The 19593-nt window shown below is 35.4% G+C and overlaps 1 non-coding gene across 1 annotated transcript; it reads left to right on the top strand.

Moving 5' to 3' along the window:
- The first annotated feature begins 16497 nt into the window (after window positions 1–16497).
- On the top strand, window positions 16498–16604 carry LOC121219682 (small nucleolar RNA R71). The gene has a single exon (XR_005916573.1). It is a non-coding gene; the product is annotated as a small nucleolar RNA R71 (small nucleolar RNA).
- The last annotated feature ends 2989 nt before the right edge of the window (window positions 16605–19593 follow it).

Here is a 19593-nt window from a genome sequence, read left to right as displayed (position 1 = left end):
AGAAAGAGAGGCGAGTCATTAAGACTTCTTAAATACCAAATCTTTCCTTGTGATGCCCCGAAATTTGGGCCTAGAAGTATTGGGCCTTGAGCAAGGGAACGGTTAGGAAACTGTGCATAAAAGTTAATGTGTGCTAGGAAATGACACAATTTAATGTCTGCTCAAGTTCGTAAGGGTCCTGTGAGGAGTTGGAAAAGTCCTGGGTTCAAACCTGGGCTTTAGCGAAAATTTTGGTTTTAAGTGGATAAAACCCTAGATGTAAGTAAGTAGGCTTTAAGAATATTGTTGGTGAAATCATGACGCAAAAAGGGTTGATGATCCAGTGGTAGTGGCATCATTATGGTGGCAAGGGGATTTTGAGTTCGAATCGCATGGGATGTAAAGGGATTTTATTTTATTTCCATGAGGTGAGAGAGAGGTAGAGTTGGATTAAAACTCTCCTGGGGTGGTGGTTGACTTGGTCTTGGATGAAGTTTTTGGGGAGTTTGAATTGGTCCTTTGAGGGATTTATGGATTTTTTTTAGGAGGGTTTTGGGGTATTTGGATAAGGGGGTTATTGGTTGGGGATTTTGGGGAGAAAAAGAAGGAATTTGGTGTGTAATGGGTGTATTGTGCCGAATTTGAGTGGGGACTACTCAGAATTTCGGGATTGGGAGTTTGAGTGCACTATTTTGGGTTGGGGTAAGTGACCATTTGGGGAATTTTCCTTTACTGTCGAATATATCATTCTCTTTCCCCCTCTTATTTTGTGGTTTTGGTCTGTCGATTTTCTTCTTCCCTTCTTGCTGAACCTTTTCTGTTTCTCTCATCTCTCTATTTTTTTCGTCGGATTTTAGTTAATGATTTTCTTGATCGGTTGTTTTTTATCTCTCCTCCCCTCCAGTGTCTTGATTCTATTACCGATTTATATTTTCTTCTTTGATCAGTTCCGGTTTGGGAGTGGCTTTAGCAAATGGTGAGTTACTAGATTTCTTCTTGTTTTTTTCTCTATTCCTTTGATATGTTCAAACTTCTTTCTTAAACGTATGCTCTTTTCTTTTATGTACTCTGTTGGCCGATTCTCTTCCCCCCTTATGCTTGGTAGTGCATTCGGTTCATAGAGTTCCACGAGGAGTACAAACCGTTCGCCCATCTCGCGATTAAAGGTAAAGTTGAAGGCTTGTAATTTCTCAAGTGGTTGGCTGAATGTTACTTTCCCTTTTTTGAGGGAAAGGGTTGCGTGTAATTCCTCTAGACTAATGTGTGCTAAACCATGATTTTAAACCATCATAGTTGATAGGTTGTATTTGTAATGCAGTTAATCGTCAAAGAGGAGTGTGATCAATTCTAGCCTGTGATCTAAGGGAAATAAACCGATTAGCGATCAGTCAAGGTAAGTATGGATTGTCGTTTTGAGCTTGGACAGTTATTAACCTTGTTGGTTGTAAATCTGATATGATATTTTGGTTGATTATAGGATTCGGAGAGCGTGGATCCTAGCTAGTTTCGCGAACAGGTGTGTAACTGTATGCTATGTTTGATAATCGGCTGAAAAGCCGAAAAGTATGTGTTGTTTACACTGCTATGATTGTAGATCGGCAAAATGCCAAAAAGCCAGAAATATGGCATATGATGCTACACGAGCGTGCGATCGTACGTGTGGGGAACCGAGCCCACGAACATGGGCATTAGTCTGTAGAGACCATAACGAGCGCTCTTGTGATTTTGGGCTGTTCTGGGCCTCGTTGGGCCAAAATAGGTCGGGTTGGCCCAGTAGGCTTGAAGGCCCACACGGATAAAGTGTGTGTGATGTGGTAAGTGTTGTTTGGATTGTGACACTCGCATAGTTGTGGCTATTTATGGGCTAATTGGGCCACATAAGCGTGTGGGCCCACTTAGGCCGAATTATGGGCCTTAGGCCCATTTACACCATTGTGACTATTTAGGTTACTTAAGTCGCTCAAGGCGATGGTGGACCTTCTGTTGGGTCACCGAGACCCCCGATTTGTAAAATTATCGAAATACCCCTCACTTGAAAAAATTACTGAAATACCCCCAATTTGTAAAATTACTAAAATACGCCCGATTTGCAAAATTATCGAAATACCCCTAATTTGGAAAAATTATTAAAATACCCCTAGTTTGTAAAATTACCGAAATACCCCCAATTTTCAAAATTATCAAAATACCCTCGATTTGTAAAATTATCGAAATATCCCTGATTTGCAAAAAATTATTGAAATACCCTCGATTTGCAAAAATTACTAAAATACCCCTAATTTTCAAAATTACTGAAATACCCCCGATTTGCAAAATTATCGAAATACCCTCGATTTGTAAAAATTACTAAAATACCCCCAATTTGCAAAATTATCGAAATACCCTCAATATGTAAAAATTATCAAAATACCCTCGATTTGTGAAATGACTAAATAACCTCAGTTTGTAAAATTACCAAAATACCTTCGATTTACAAAATTACTAAAATACCCTTATAGGGTAAATTGATCGTTTTGCCCTTGTGGGTAGATGACTGGATTGGTCTTCGAATTTGACTGACTTGACTGTGGTCGTATGACTGGTATGCTTTTAATATGTGTGTAACTGACTGTTACTGTGCATGGCCATTTTGCGTACACGTGTGATGATTAAGCATGACATACACGACATATTGCATGGGGTTGGGATTCTGTTATGGAGGAAGTACTGTTACAGGTGGCTCTGCCACAATTACTGTTAATGATGGCTTTGCCACATATACTGTACTGGCAGCTCTGTTGCGTTATTATTATTTCTGGCAACTATGCTGCAATATTGGTGTGTGTGGGCTGGGTGGGTCGACTCTGTCCCCACATGGTGTGTTGGGTTGGTACGGGTGGTGTGCTGGCTAGATTGGGGTGGGTTTGCATACTTACACCATACTGCATATTGTTTCTGTATTGGGCTAAGGCCCACATTGTTTCTGTATTGGGCTAAAGCCCACATTATTCTGTTCTGTTACTGATTTGGGCTAGGCCCAATTGATTCTGTTATGGGTTGTGAGCCAAATGATATTGTAGTGGGTTTTGGCCCACGTATGCTATGAATTAGACTGTACCGTTACTGTAAAATGGCCCTGGCCCTGACTGTTTCTGTTTCTTTTTCTGTTTCTGTATATTGGTCGTTACTTTAATAAGGGGGATTACACACTGAGTTTTCATAAACTCACCCCGTTTATTAACTATGCAGGTAATCCCCAGTATTGGGAGGATCGGTGCTGTGAGGGACTCGGAGATGGCCACACAACTGCTATTGATTCTGATTTTCTTTTAAGTTACCTACTTATAAGTGCTTATATTTTGATTTGGGTTATAATAAGGCCTCTGTTAATTTCTAGATTTTGAATTGGGATTGTTGGTTTATTACGTTTTCTATCTTAAAAGTACATCACGGTTTTCCAAGTTAATAATTATTTTCAAAACACTACGCTTTCACAACTTAATCTTGAAACATCACGTTTTCGTAAATCAGTTACTTTTAAGCTTAGGTTTCGCAGCTGTAAAAAAACTTTGGGAATAAAACAACGCAACTGGGATTTTACTCAAGTTTTTAATTAAGAAGGGTTTTTTAATGAAAACATGTTTTTTGAAAGACACTACAATGTGGCACGCCAGATTCAAGCCTAACTTCCAAGCCAGGTTTGGGGTGTTACATTCCTAATAACCCAATCCTAGACATGTTCATTCCCATTGCCACATCACTTAGTCTTTTTCTTTCTAAAGAAGTATTTATTCATGCTTGCTATGTTTTATTTTGCAAAGATTATATCCTAATTACTAAAGAAATAAATTCCTAAAGACCTAAAAAAATAATTAAATAAATAACAAGGCAATAATCCCCCCTTTTATTTTCCTGACTCATTCACCTTGTCTTATTTAGTTCCATCTCTGCTTGTATCGTCAGTATCTTCCGTCCATGTCTCAAAGATAGCATTTGGGAACTTAGGAACAAAAGTGTTAGAGATATTCTTAAAAGTATTTCGAATTGAATCATCCTTAATTTTTGCATATTTCCAGTAAGTTTGTTGTTGATGTGTATGAACTTGCACATATCCATCAAAATTGACAGCTTCGATTTCTTTGAAGTTCTTGAAGGAGTCGGCATTGGAGTCGTAAATTCTGGTTCAACACTTAGCTTGACTAGTTCTTCTTCTAGCTCAGCCCTTGGTTCAGAGTTTCACCTCTTTCAGCTAGTTGAGGACTATTTGGTTACTTATCAGATTCTTCTTTTTCGGAGTCTGTAACTGAATCAACTTCAGTTTTAGTTTTATTTGTTGACTCTTCGATTTTTGGCTCAATTGGTTCCTCTTGCTCGCCTTGGTTCAGCTCATGCACTCTCTTTACTAACCTTTCAAGATCATGACTTGTGATGCACCCTTGGACATACTGCCCCTTAAGATTTGATTATGTTTTAATACGGGCCCTTAAGCAAAGTGAAGTCATTAATGATGGGAAATAAGCACTTCCTGCCTTCTTTTTAGCACAATCATGAATCTCCTTGAGGATAAATTTCCTCACATTAATGGACATTTTTGTCAAAATTGCATATAAGAAAAGCATCCGTTCCATCGAGATGTTGGAACTGTGTGAGATAGGCATAAAACTGTAGCGAACAAAATAAAACCATACCTTTGCTACTGGTTTTCAGTATTCTCTTCGACAAGAATGGCTTCCACACTTTCTTACAATCCATTAGGTTCCCGGATTTGTCACAACATCAAGAACTTGTTGAAGAAAATCAGAATTGATATTTTCATCATAAGGTAGTACTCATCTTCCTCAACATTAGGTAAATTAAACAAATCATTGATGGACTTAGAAGTAAGAGATACTTTTTTCTTTCAAACGATGACTCCAATAGCATCTTATGTAGTCAAACTAGCATAGAATTCTCGAACTAGTTCATCATCGGGAAGTGAATGAGCATCACAGAGTCATTCCCTCTTGAGAATATTGATTATCTTTCTAATCAGCATAGGTACAACCATCACATCATTGCTTTTCAGGTTAAAACCTTTTTTCGGCATCATAGGTTGATGCTTGAAGATTGAATCAAATCGCTCTTTCAAATCTTCATTGATCAAATTTGGGTTTGGAGGAATTTTAGGGCTAGAGATTCCTTTCGAGATTTGAGGCTAGCGGCACAAAAAAGAGAGATTTTAAGGAATTTTAGGGTGTAAGCAAATTACTTTGAGGGATATGAAATTTTAGTAGAATGGAAAGGGTTTATATAGGGAAAAATTAGGGCAACATGTAGCAAAAATTTAGCTAAATTAAAGTTACTTGGACGGAAAGTAATGGCTGTAATGGTAAGGGTTAAATTTTTCCCTCATTTTTGCTATCTTAGGCCTCAAACTCAGACTGTATCTCACAAAAAAAAAACTTATTAGTACTTGGGCCAAATTTGACCCCCTTTAGTAAAAAAAATAATTTAAACTAGAAAAACATTTTAAAGCCTAATTAGAAGATTTCTTCTTAACAAATTACATTAAATTAATTCCCAAGAAAGGTTGGAGGGGTAACAGCGGTCCCGCTTAAGTTCCAATCTCCTGAGACAGAATTAATTAAATGTACTTAATTAAGAAAAATAAATTCTAATTATTTATTTATTTAGAAGACATTTATGAAAAATCAAGGGTTTGTTAATTTGAACGAAGATTCAACTCACTCAAGTTCACCATCCCAGTAGTGTTTGAGATGTTGACCATTAACTTTAAACGTACCTCCGTAATTGTCGTACAATTCAATAACTCCATAAGAATAAACTCGGTGAATGGTATAAGGTCCTTTCCATCGGGATTTCAGCTTCCCAAGAAATAACTTCAGCCTTGAATTAAACAACAACACCTTCTGGCCTTCTTTAAACTCGCGAGGTTGTATATGACTATCATGCCATCTCTTTTATCTTTCTTTACACATTTTGGCATTCTCATAGGAAAATAACCTCAGCTCTTCCAACTCATCAAGTTGTAACATCCTTCTCTCACCGGCTTGCTTAAGATCAAAATTTAACTGCTTCAAAGCCCAGTGAGCTTTATTCTCCTATTCTAATGGCAAATGACATGCCTTTCCAAAGACTAACCGATAAGGAGTCATTCCTAACAGAGTCTTGAATGTTGTTCGATAGGCCCATAATGCATCAATGAGCCTTTGAGACCAATCTTTTATGTTAGGGCGTAGTACCTTTTCAAGGATACCTTTGATTTCACGGTTCACTCTTTCAACTTGTCCATTAGAATGGGGGTGATAGGCAGTAGCAATCTTGTTCTTCACATCATATTTGTTAAGCAAACACTTAAGCTATTTGTTCACAAGGTGAGAACCTTCATCACTAATAATAGCTCTTGGTGTCCCAAATCGTGTAAACACATGCGTATGTAGGAATGACATGACTACCTTAGCATCATTCGTAGGGTATGCTTCAGCTTCAACCCACTTTGATACATAGTCCACATCAACTAAGATGTATTTGTTCCCATATGAAGAAGGAAATGGGCCTAAGAAGTAAATGCCCCATACGTCGAACAATTCAATCTCCAAAATGTTTGTCAATGGCATCTCATTCCTCCTTGATATATTTTCGGTTCTTTGGAACTTATCACAGTTCTTCACATAAGCGTAAGCATCTTTAAGTAGTGTAGGCCAAAAGAAACTTGCTTGCAAAATCTTTGCTGCAGTACGTGAACGACCAAAGTGTCCCCCACTTGGAGATGAATGGCAATGATATAAGAACTCAGCAATCTCACTTTCAGCTACACACTTTCGGATTATATTATCTGCACACTATTTAAACAAAAAGGGATCCTCCCAAAAATAATGCCGACTATCATGAAGGAATTTCTTCCTTTGTTGGTATGTCATTTCTCGAGGAATTATTCCACATGCAAGATAATTGGATAAATCAGCACACCAGGGTATTTCATGAATTTGACTTACCTCAAATAAGTGCTCATCTTAGAAATTCTCAGTGATAGACACACCAGACTGGGTTACCTTATCTTGCTCCAACCTCGACAGATGATCAGCTACTTGATTTCCAACACCTTTCCTATCTTGGATCTCAAGGTCAAATTCTTGGAGTAAAAGTATCTAACGAATTAGCCTTAGTTTGGCATCTTTCTTCATGAGCAATTATTTAATGGTCGCATGGTCAGTATATACTGTAACTTTGGTAACTATAAGATATGAACGAAATTTTTCAAAAGCAAAAAATATAGCAAATAGTTCCTTTTCAGTTACCGTATAATTGAGTTGGACTCCTGTCAAGGTTCTACTTGCATAGTAAATGGAGTGGAATACTTTATTTCTACTTTGACCCATGACAACTCTAACAGCATAATCACTTGCATCACACATCAACTCAAAAGGTGAGTTCCAATCAGGTGTAATGATTATTGGGGCTGTAATTAACTGATTCTTTAGATCTTCAATGTAACACCCCTTACCCAAGACCGGTTTTGGAGTCTAGCACGAGGCGTTACTTGACTTAACTTACTAGATCGGAGCATAAATATTTTCTTTTAAAATTAATTCGAACATGTTCAATTAATATGTCCTTAAAAAGGACCCTCGAGACCCTAAAACATTCAATAGAAATGGTTCGAGTCTAAACTGGGAACATTAAAATTTTTTCGAATACTTAAACAAATCAAAATAATTTATTTCACTATTTGCAATAAAACTGTCCACTCGTGTAACAGTTACTAATGTAATTATAACTCGAGTTAAGAAACTTGAAATTTAGATCTATAAATTTTCCTTGAAACTAGACTCATATATCTTCTTATCATAAAATTTTTAGAGTTTTTGGGTTAGCCAAATAGTATAGTTTATTCGTTACAATCTCCCCTATTTCATTGTCTGACAGTTCTGACCTCTATTCACTAAAAACCAATTATCTCATTGTATTGGCTTTATATGGTGCTTCTTCTTGTTTCTATTGAAAATAGACTCACTAAGGAAACTATAAATATAGATTATGACTCATAATAATTTCTATAGAAATTTTAATGATTTTCTAAAGTTAGAACAGGGGACAACAAAAACCATTATGACCGTGTCTCACTAATTGAATATTTCAAAATATAAAATTTCTTTGCCAACACCATTTCTTTAATATGAAAATAGACCCGATAAGCTTTAATTATACATCTCATTCACTCTCTAATTCCATTTCTACTATCCTTGGTGATTTTTCAAATTCACGTCAATGCTGCTGTCAAAAAACTGCTCCATTGCAAATTTTTACCTTTTTATAATTTCTTTGTATTAACTATCATTTAGGCATACATAACACCAAAACATGCTCTTAAATAGCCATTTCAATAGCTAAACATTATCGACTACTTACATGCCATTCATTAGCCATATCATAAGGACACACACACAAAATGACTAAGTCCCTATACATGCCATAACTTAAAAAGTTTCGAACCACAAAATACTGAGATGGTCTGTTGATAGTGTGAAACAATCTCCGATGCCCTTACAATCCCTGAATTGGCTTGGGGATACTAAAAAAATGAAAATAAAGGGAGTAAACGTAAAGCTTAATAAGTTTTCAAGCAAATAAATAACAACATTTATCATAAATAATTATACTCATAAATCATCATCAAGTATCATGGTCTTTGCTTCTTCTTTACTTACTCTCTTACTTGTTTTATTACTTGCTTACTTAAATAACTCATGATTATAAATTCTCCTCCCTTACTGAAATTTCTTTCTCAACTGATAACTGAAATATTCTTAACCCATATAACTCACCTGAATCTATTTATTATGCTTTTACCTGAACTTTCATGTAACATAGTCTACTTACTAGCCCGTTGAACCAGTTGGAATATTAAGGACACTCGGGTCTCCTGTCTGATAATAACATGCGAAAGTGGAACGAAGAAAATGTGCAACTGTACACAACCGCAACAAGTAATACAGTGACAAGTAAATGTCGAGTTATCGTACCCACAGGGACTGTAAAAAGGAATATTTATGAAATTAAGGTTAAAACACTTTGGTGATGGAAAATATTGTAGTTTAAAGATGATTAAAAACTAAGGGTTAAAAACTAAGTAAAAAAATAAAAATAAAAAGGTTCTAATGCACGATTTCAAATAAAGTTTAATAAAGATGAGATAATTGTTTTGGATTAATTACATTCCTTTAACTTATAATTATTAAACTTATGTTTATACTGCTATGAACAAATTCACGGCAACTCAGTAATTTGCTAACTACTGCTCATACATACTTATTGAATTAATCAATCTCTTGAACATTTTCCAATGTCAATCCAAGCGATTAATTAATCTTCACAAGCATATAAAAGATCAAGTGAGGTAATAGAGTATTTATACCTTGAAACAGTTTAATCACAATAATCTTGAAAGTTATGCAAGGCATATGTATCACCAAATACAATGCTAAATTAACTTTAGCTACCTTAGAAGAATAAACATGCCCTGATTAAGTATTGTGTGGATTAATTAAAATTTCAATACAATTTAATAATTAATTCATTAGTTATCTAACAATTAATATTGCAAGAATAACCTAGACATAATTTTACTTAATCAAGCATCTTACTGAGACCTATAACAGCACAAACACAATTTCAATAATTCAAGCAGGCAAAATATAATCAACCCTACACGGATTAAATTCAAGCTAGATTGATTAAAATAAACATTTCAATAGAATAAATATTCATAAAAATTTTTGTCAAAACAACAACGAAATTTAAAAAGATAGGGAACCAGAAGCAAATCCGGTGTTTCTCTGTGGCTTGACTGATTTCTCCGTTCTTCGTTCTCCATTGTCCTCGGCTATCAAGGTGGCTTATGAACACTTTAATTGCTGCTCAACAATGGCTGATGAGGACCTCTTTCCCAAGAGAATAAATCAGCACTTGAATAAAAGGGAAAATGGGAAGGGAAAGTTGAGAGAAAGTGAGAGAGAAGAAAAGAGAATGAGAGTGTGAGGGTTGAGTTAAATAATCAGTAAGGGGTGAATTTTATAGCTGATTGTGGCTGCTAAAAATAGAAAATTCCATCAGCAAAAGATACCCCCCTTGGCCGGTCACACACATGGCAAAGTTGAGAGATTCAACTTTGCTAAAAATAGCCTAGGGCAAATCCATAAAGCCACATTTTTTGGAGGGGTTTGAATGCAAGGTTAAAAGTTCTACAAGGGCTTCTTTGCAAGTTTATTTAGTCAACTAAAATTCTGATTCAGTCAGTATATGGACGGTTCCGGGCAGCCCAATTGGTGGCTGGTTCGGTTTACTTAGATTCGGTTCAACCGATACGGTTCAACTAGACCCTTTTTCCCATAATTAATTAATAATAATAATAATTTATTTAGCCCAAATTAAATTGGGAATAAATTAAAATTAATTATATTATGAATTAACACACATTTATGGACCATCTTAGGCTGGAAATTAATTTACCTCGATGCTTCAAATTGCTTCTCGGTTTTATTCTTCGAGCATTGTCTACCGAGCCAATTTTTGCCCTTTGTGCGATTCTGTCGAAAATAGTCAAAATTAATCAAAATTAACTAAAAAATTAATTAAAATTCATCATGTTCATATTTTTAACATAATTTAATTATTTTATAATATTTAATTATTGTTTACAAGAATTTATCGAAATAGAATGATTTTAAGTTAAAAAGGGCATGTAAAAACACATAAATTTTCGTGTTTCCACACCCCCAAACTTAATTCATTGCTCGTCCCGAGTAATGCACATATTTTAAAAGAATTTTCTCGGAAACACTTTTTGAAAAACTCCTTTCAGAACAACAGTCTTCCCAAAATCATGAAATCAATATACTTATGCTCAAAAATAAGAAATTTGATAATTATGATACTCAAGTATATATATCGTTCAAATTAATCTCAACAATTACTATAATAGCAAAATTAGACTAAATGTTTCTTAATAAAGACATGTTAATCCCTACCAATTTGATTTTAATCCCTTATTCAAAATTAAACTGCAATCATTAAGCTTAACTGATGTCTTCATATGTTGAACAGAGCAATTTCCCTCAACTAATGTAGGTAACATTGGAACTTTGAATCAATAGGTCTTTAACAAGGTTGTAACGTGGCTGGGCTTAGGGGTAAGTAAACGACAGATAATTTTAGGTTTAAAAAACCCTAGACTCAACTTGTATCGGGCCTTTCGAAATAATTACCTTCAATACATCAACTTTTCTTTCCTTTTCACATGCTCTTTAGTGCAATTTACTTCAAGTACATATGCTTTTTTTTCGAGTATTTTACTGCATGTACTACAATTTTTAGAGCATTCCATACTTCTTTGCAACTCCCCCAAACTTATTTTCAAAGAATACTCTGAATAGTACTGAGTCTAGTGTTTAGGACATTTTTAAGATAATTAGGAAAAGTGATGGCTAACTTACTAAGGGTTCAAATAAAATTAGGCCATAAAGTCTCAAAGTTGGGTTTCAAAGAATAAAATTTTCATCATGGTTGGCTTGAAAGGCTCAAACGGTCCAAACAACAGTTGCCTAAATCATTTTCAACGTTCCATGCTTCCTAGGATTTCGCCTCAAGAAACTACTAAGTCAATTCTAAAGACTTAAACTTTCATGCATGCCTAACTTTCATAAAGAACTAAAATTTTATGGTATGATTTGCATGTTTTATTAGAAATACATTTCATGTCATTATTAAGCTAACATAACAATTTATTGAAATAATCAAACTTTATTCATACTTAAATTTAGCATACTTAACAAAATTCAAATTTATTGAACAAAAATATATCATATTCATAATTAAAAGAAAAATTTTATTCTAAGTGGAAATAATTTCAATTTTCGGTCCCCCCAACTTAAAATGAACAATGTTCTCATTGTTTAAAGTGAATAGATACTATACACCAAGTAAGATTACAAAAAAGAGGAGGTGAGTCAATTTGACTGCTTAAGTACCAAGCTCTTCCTAGATCCAATCCTAGACATGTATATACCTATTGCCACACTTTAGACTTTACTACTTGTCCATATTTACGTTTGATTTCCATCACTTATTTTATTGTGCAGAAATAAAGAAATTCCTAATTAGTCCTAATTTTAAGCTAAGTTGATAAAAATTAATATATAAATTATAAATTATAAATAATATAATTATATATTAAAGTTTATCAAATTATTATTAATATTAAAGATATTTATTCTAGATGCTTTTTGAAAATATTCACAAAGAAAGACACCTAGTTTTTTTATCATTTACGAAAAGAGCGACTAAATTTTAAAAGTAATTCAATTAAGTCCATAGACTTAATGAAAATTTAAAATTGAGTTACAAAATAAAACTTGGATCAAAATTGACCTTTTTATTTGAAACTAAAAATTTATTTTTCCATTTAGGGGATAATTTCTTGGAAAATTATGTCAAAATAAATTCCCAGGAAAGATTGGAGGGGTCACAAACGGTCCCGCTTAAGTTCCAATCTCCTAGACAAAATTTATTTAAACATACTTTACCTGAAAATATACCCTAAATCATTTATTCAAAAAGAAAAAAAATTAAGTATCCGATAAAATGAACGAGATTTTATCCCATTCAATTTTATCTCCCCAATAATGTTTCAGGTGCTGAGCATTAACTTGGAAATTACCTCCCTTATCTTGGAGTTCAACCAATCCGTATGGATAGACTTGGTGAATCATAAATGGACCAGACCAACATGATTTTATCTTACCTGGAAAGAACTTCAATCTAGAATTGAATAATAAGACTTGCTGTCCTGCTTCAAAATTTCGAACTTGAATGTGGTTGTCATGCCATTTCTTGAGTCTTTCTTTAAGTAATTTGGCATTTTCATATGAGAACATTCGAAACTTTTCTAACTCATTGAGTTGGAACATCCGTTTCTCTTTCGCGAGCTTAGGATCCAAATTAAGCTTTTTCCTTTGTTGATACGTCTTATCAATTGGCATCAAACCACAAGCTAAATGGTTAGCAATATCAGCGAACCAAGGGGTATTATGGACATGATTTACCTTTAGGATATGTTCTTCTGGAAATGTCTCCTGAATTGGTATAAGAGGAGAATTCCCTTCTTATGGCTCTAATCTGGACAAGTGATCTACTACTTGATTTTTTACTCCCTTTCGATCTTGAATTTCTAGATTGAACTCTTGAAGTAGAAGTACCCATCAGATCAACCTCGGCTTAGCGTCTTTCTTCGCAAGTAAATACTTAATTAAAGAGTGGTCCGTATAGACAGTCACTTTGGTACCTACTAGATAAGATTGAAACTTTTCGAAAGCAAACACAATAGTAAGTAACTCTTTTTCTGTTACCGTATAATTCAGTTGAGCTCCTGTTAGGGTTTGACTTGCGTAGTAGATAGGATGAAAAATTTTGTTCCTTCGCTAGCCCAAGACAGCTCCAATTGCGAAGTCACTTGCGTCACACATCAATTCGAATGGAAAATCCCAGTCTGGTGTGACGATTATGGGTGCCATGACTAATCGACTCTTCAAATCATTGCAGGCTTTTAAGCATTCCTTATCAAACTTGGATATAGAGTCATTCTCAAATAATTTGCAAAAGGGTTTAGCAAATTTGGAGAAGTCCTTGATAAATCTTCGATAAAAATCGGTATGGCCCAAAAATCTCCTAACACCCTTTATAGATGTTAGAGGTGAGAGTCTCTCAATAACATCTACCTTTCCTTTGTCTACCTCGATCCCATGTATCGTTATCTGATGCCCTAGAACAACTCCTTCTCCTACCATAAAATGGCACTTTTCCTAGTTGAGTACGAGATTCGTTTCTTCGCATCACCTTAGTACCTTAGTTAGATTGGCTAAGCAATCATCGTAAGTATCTCTGAATACTAAAAAATCGTCCATAAAAACTTCCAAAATTTTCTCAACCATGTTAGTAAAAATAGACATCATACATCTTTGAAATGCAACAGGTCCATTACATAAACCAAATGGCATACGTCTAAATGCAAACGTACCGTACGGGTAGGTGAATGTCGTTCTGTGTTGATCTTCTGGTGCTACTGTAATTTGATTATACCCTGAGTATCCATCAAGAAAATAGTCGTCTTGCGAGTCTATCCAGCATCTGGTCAAAGAACAGGAAAGGAAAGTGATCTTTCCTAGTCGCCTTGTTCAGCTTCAGGTAATTGATGCAGATTCTCCATCCCATAACCATTCTAGTTGATATCAACTCGTTGTTCTCATTCTCTCTGACCGTGATACCTCCTTTTTTTGACACGCACTGGACTGGGCCTACCCATGAACTGTTTGAGATGGGATAGATGATACCTGCATCTAACCACTTGATGATCTCTTTTTTTACTACATCCTTCATGATGGGGTTCAGTTTCCGTTGTCTATCGATCGTCCCTTTTTTGCCATCTTCCAGGATAATCTTGTGCGTGCATATAGATAGACTAATACTGCGAATGTCGGCTATGGTCCATCCGATGGCCTTCTTGAATTATTTCAAAACTAAGATAAGTTTTTCTTCTTGCTTAGTGGTCAATTCTGCTGAAACAATCACATGCAGAGTAGAAGCATTACGTAAATAAATGTATTTGAAATGAGAAGGTAATACCTTGAGTTCTAATTTAGGTGGCTCTTCGATCGACGCTTTTGGGTAGGAATAGTCCCTCTTTTCTAACTCCAAAGATTCAAAATGAGATTGTGGATTAAATCCCCTTTGATTAGCTTCTAGCAAAGCTAAGTATTCATCCTCCTCTTCATCATTTGGAGGATCCAATGTCAAAATTCTTTCCAGTGGGTCCTCAACACAGTTGAGTTCCTTCTCCACTATTAAATCCTCTAAATTGGACACTGCAGAGCAATAATCCATTATGTTAGGAAATCGTATAGATTTAAAGACGTTAAATGTTACCTGATCATCCTAAACACGTAGAGTGAGCTCGCCCTTCTGCACATCAATAAGGGTCCTTCCAGTTGCTAGGTACGACCTTCCTTGGATGATTGATACTTCTTTGTTTGCTTCAAAATCTAGAATTACAAAGTTAGTAGGAAAGATAAACTTATCTACACATAACAATACATCCTCAATTTTTTCTTCTGGATGTGCTAAGGATCGATCTGCTAGTTGAAGTGTAACTGTAGTTGGTCTAACTTCTCCTATCCCTAACTTCCTCAATGTTGACATAGGCATCAAGTTGATACTTGTACCTAAGTCACATAATGCCTTACCTCAATATGTTTCTCCAATGTTGCACGGTATGGTAAAACATCTAGGATCCTTCAATTTTGGGGGTAGTTTGTCTTGAAAATATGCATTGCATTCCTTCGTCAGAGCTACCATATCAAATTCTCCAAGTCTTCATTTCTTAGACAAGATATCTTTCATGAACTTGACATAGTTCGACATTTTCTCAAGTGCTTCAACCAACGGGATGTTGATGTGAAGTTGCTTGAGTACGTCTTTGAAGGTAAGGTGGTGGTGGTTTCATTACTGGGACTGATTCTGGTTGATTCATCTTTGGCGGTAATTCTACATTTAACGACATTGTTAGTTGATCAGAATTAGCTAGTCCTGAGGTTACTTTGTCGGGTTTTGCAGATTCTAGTTCTGGTGAAACTAGAATTTCAACACTTGGTTGAACTTCTTCTAAATCTTGAGCATCAGCTAGCTCCTTTTCAACTTCGACAGGTTGGGCTCTACTGTCTTTCCACTCCTCAATGTCAATGTTTTACAATGTTCCTTCCCCAGATTTCTCAAATTCTCCTTGTCATTAGTTAGAGTACCTTGTGGCCGGTTCTTGAGTTTAGTAGCAAGCTGGCCCACTTGATTCTCCAAATTCCTTAGGGTGGCGTCGTATTTCGCCATGTATGCCTTCAATAGATTCTCTAAGCTATTGGATGGTTCCGCTTGGGTTGGTTTCTGAACTTGTAGGGGGAAACTAGGCGGCTGAGTTGGTCTAGGCTGGGCGTAAGTGTTACAGGTTCTAGCCCCTTGATTACTCTAGGAAAAATTCAGGTGATTTCGTCACGATGATTTATAAAAGTTGGATTACAGTCCTTGCCTCCTTCAGTTTTTCTTTTGGTTACCTATGTAATATACGGGTTCGGGGTTTGATGGACATTCTCCAAACAAATGTCCTTCCCCACAATACACATAGGCTATATTCTCAAATTGGTTAGGTATTTGGGCTGCAAAACTGTTAGACCCATTAGTGGTAAGATTCTTGATGATATTAAAGATACCTGAGATGCGAGTGAAGTGAGAGCGTCCACTTCATGTATTCCAGCGACTCGTCTTCCTAACGCTGCTCGATTGGTTGGCTATTGATAATTGTTGCTGGCAATCCTCTCAATAATTTCGTAAGCCTCATTATAAGACTTAGAAAGGAGAGCGCCATTAGCAGAGGCGTCCACTACCATCCTCGTGTAAGCATTGAGACCATTATAGAATGTCTTAAGTTGAATGCAATGTGGGATTCCATAATGAGGGCACCTTCGTAATAACTCTTTGTACCTTTCCCATGACTCATATAGGGACTCATCATTCATTTATTGGAAGGCAGTGACCTCATTCCTCAACTTGGCATTCTTGCTCGGCGGGAAATACTTTATGAGGAATCTCTCGGCTAACTCTTGCCATGTAGAAATGGAGTTCAGTGCCAATAAGTTCAACCAGGCACAAACTCTGTCCCTTAGCGAACATGGGAACAACTTCAGTCATAATGCATTTTCGGGTACTCCGGCTAACTTGAAAGAATCGCTTACTTCCATAAATAGTCTTAAGTGAAGATGAGGATCTTCAGTAGGCATTCCAGTGAATTGGCCCACAGTCTGAAGCATCTAGAACATGACTGGCTTCAGCTTGAATTGTTGTGCCTCGATTTTAGGTCACCTAGTACCCGGATTAAGATCGTTAAATACTAGCATGGCATACTGTCGTAAAGCTCTATCCCTGTCATCAGCAATAAGGATAGGATTCTGAGCAAGGTTTGCTCTGTTTCCTTGATTCATATTCTCAAATTTTATCTCTTTGGTCCTTTTCTAGTTCGCTTGTCTTCATCGCTGTCAAAAAGTTCAGTCTATTTCAAGGTCCACAGAGAGTAAGTCGATAATCTGGTCAATACTCAAAAACACCTAAAATAATCACAGAAAGATTAAGTAAAGATCTAAATAGGAAAATAAATAAACCAAAATGTAAAAACAGATTCACAAATAATGGCTCTTTTTTAAAATAGTCCCCGGCAACGGCGCCAAAAACTTGGAATGACGAAAATGTACTAGTGTACACAATCGCAACAAGTAATAAAGTGACAAGTAAATGTCGAGTTATCGTACCCACAAGGACTGTAAAAAGAAATATTTATGAAATTATGTTAAAATATTTAGGTTTAAAGATGATTAAAAACTAAGTAAAAAAAATTAAAAATAAAATGGTTCTGATGCACGATTTCAAATAAACTTTAATCAAGATGATATAATTGTGTTGGATTAATTACATTCCTTTAACTTAGAATTATAAAACTTATGTTTATACTGCTACGAACAAATTCACGGCAACTCGGCAATTTGCTAACTACTGCTCATACATACTTATTAAATTAATCAATCTCTTGAACATTTTCCAATGTCAATCCAAGCAATTAATCAATCTTCACAAGCATATAAAAGATCAAGTGAGGTAACAGAGTATTTCTACCTTGATGCAGTTTAATCACAATAATCTTGCATGTTATGCAAGGCATATGTATCGCCAAATACAATGCTAAATTAACTTCAGCTACCTTAGAAGAATAAACATGCAGTGATTAAGTATTGTGTCGATTAATTACGATTTAAGAATTAATTCATTAGTTTTCTAACAATTAATATTGCAAGAATAACTTAGGCATGATTTTACTTAATCAAGCATCTTACCAAGGCCTATAACAGCACAAACACAATTTCAATAATTCAAGTAGACAAAATATAATCAACCAAACACAGATTAAATTCAAGCTAGATTAATTAAAATAATCATTTCAATATCTTAAATATTCATAAACATGTTTGTCAAAACAATAACGAAATTTAAAGAGATAGGGAACAAGAAGAAAATCTAGTGTTTCTCCGTGGCTTGACTGATTTCTCCGTTCTTCGTTCTTCGTTGTCCTCGGCTATCAAGGTGGCTTATGAACACTTTAATTGCTACTCAACAATGGTTGATGAGGACCTCTTTCCTAAGAGAAGAAATCGGAACTTGAACAAAAGGGAAAATGGGAAGGGAAAGTTGAGAGAAAGTGAAAGGAAAAGAGAGAATAAGAGTGTGAGGGATGAGTTGGATGATCAGCAAGGGGTGGCTTTTATAGCTGATTGTGGCTGATAAAAATAGCAAATTCCATCAGCCAAAGAGACCCCCTTGGCCGGACACATACATGGCAAAGTTGAGAGATTCAACTTTGTTAAAAATAGCCTGGGGCAAATCGATAAAGCCACAATTTTTGGAGGGTTTGAATGCAAGGTTGACAATTCTTCAAGTGCTTCTTTGAAAGCTTATTTAGTTAGCTAAAATGCTGATTTGGGTCAGCATATGGACGGTTATGGGCAGCCCAATTGGTGGCTGGTTTGGTTCACTTAGATTCGGTTCAACCAATGCGGTTCAACTGGACCCTTTTTTCCATAATTAATTAATAATAATTTATTTAGCCCAAATTAAATTGGGAATAAATTAAAATTAATTATATTATGAATTAACACACACTTTTGGACCATCTTAGGCTAGAAATAAATTTTCCTCGATGCTTCAAATTGCTTCTCGATTTTATTCTTCGAGCATTGTCTGCCGAGCCAATTTTTGCCCTTTGTGCGAATCTGTCGAAAATAGTCAAAATTAATCAAAATTAACTAGAAAATTAATTAAAATTCATCATGTTCATATTTTTAACATAATTTGATTATTTTATAATATTTAATTATTTTTCGAAAAGAATTTAACAAAATAGCATAATTTTAAGTTAAAAGGGCATGTAATACTAACACATAAATTTTCGTGTTTCCACAAAGCCATGCCCCAGACATGGTCTTACATGGGATGTTTCCTGTACTGCCAATGTCATATCCCATATATGGTCTTACATGGGAGTTCTAATATCGGTGCCCATGCCATGTCCTAAACATGGTCTTACGGGGGACCTCTTATCTCGGTGCCAACGCCATGTACCAGACATAGTCTTACATGGGACCACTCATAACCTCAATAATTCCAATGCCATCTCCCAAAAATGTTCTTACATGAGATCTCATCCCCTAATGTCATGACATTTGTATCCGACACATTCCTAATGTTTCAACGAGACTTTTTAACTCTGATTCTCTATCATCTCATACTTGAGTCAACATTAAATAATTTCATAAAATAAGTACATAATTGTAGGAAAATAAAAAAATTAATAATAATTATTGAAATATTTCATTTATTTACTTTAAACTTACCTCGGTACAAAATACGATCAAATATAGCAACTTAGTCCTCAATCTTTTTCTTTCCTCGGTCTATCTCTGAATTTCATTCCTCTTGATCTATAATAGAAAATTT

This window comes from Gossypium hirsutum, chromosome D07 (genome assembly GCF_007990345.1).
Source record: "Gossypium hirsutum isolate 1008001.06 chromosome D07, Gossypium_hirsutum_v2.1, whole genome shotgun sequence".
NCBI lineage: Eukaryota > Viridiplantae > Streptophyta > Magnoliopsida > Malvales > Malvaceae > Gossypium > Gossypium hirsutum.
The sequence above is the reverse complement of the archived record's forward strand: the minus strand, read 5'-3'. Positions and strand labels throughout refer to the sequence as shown.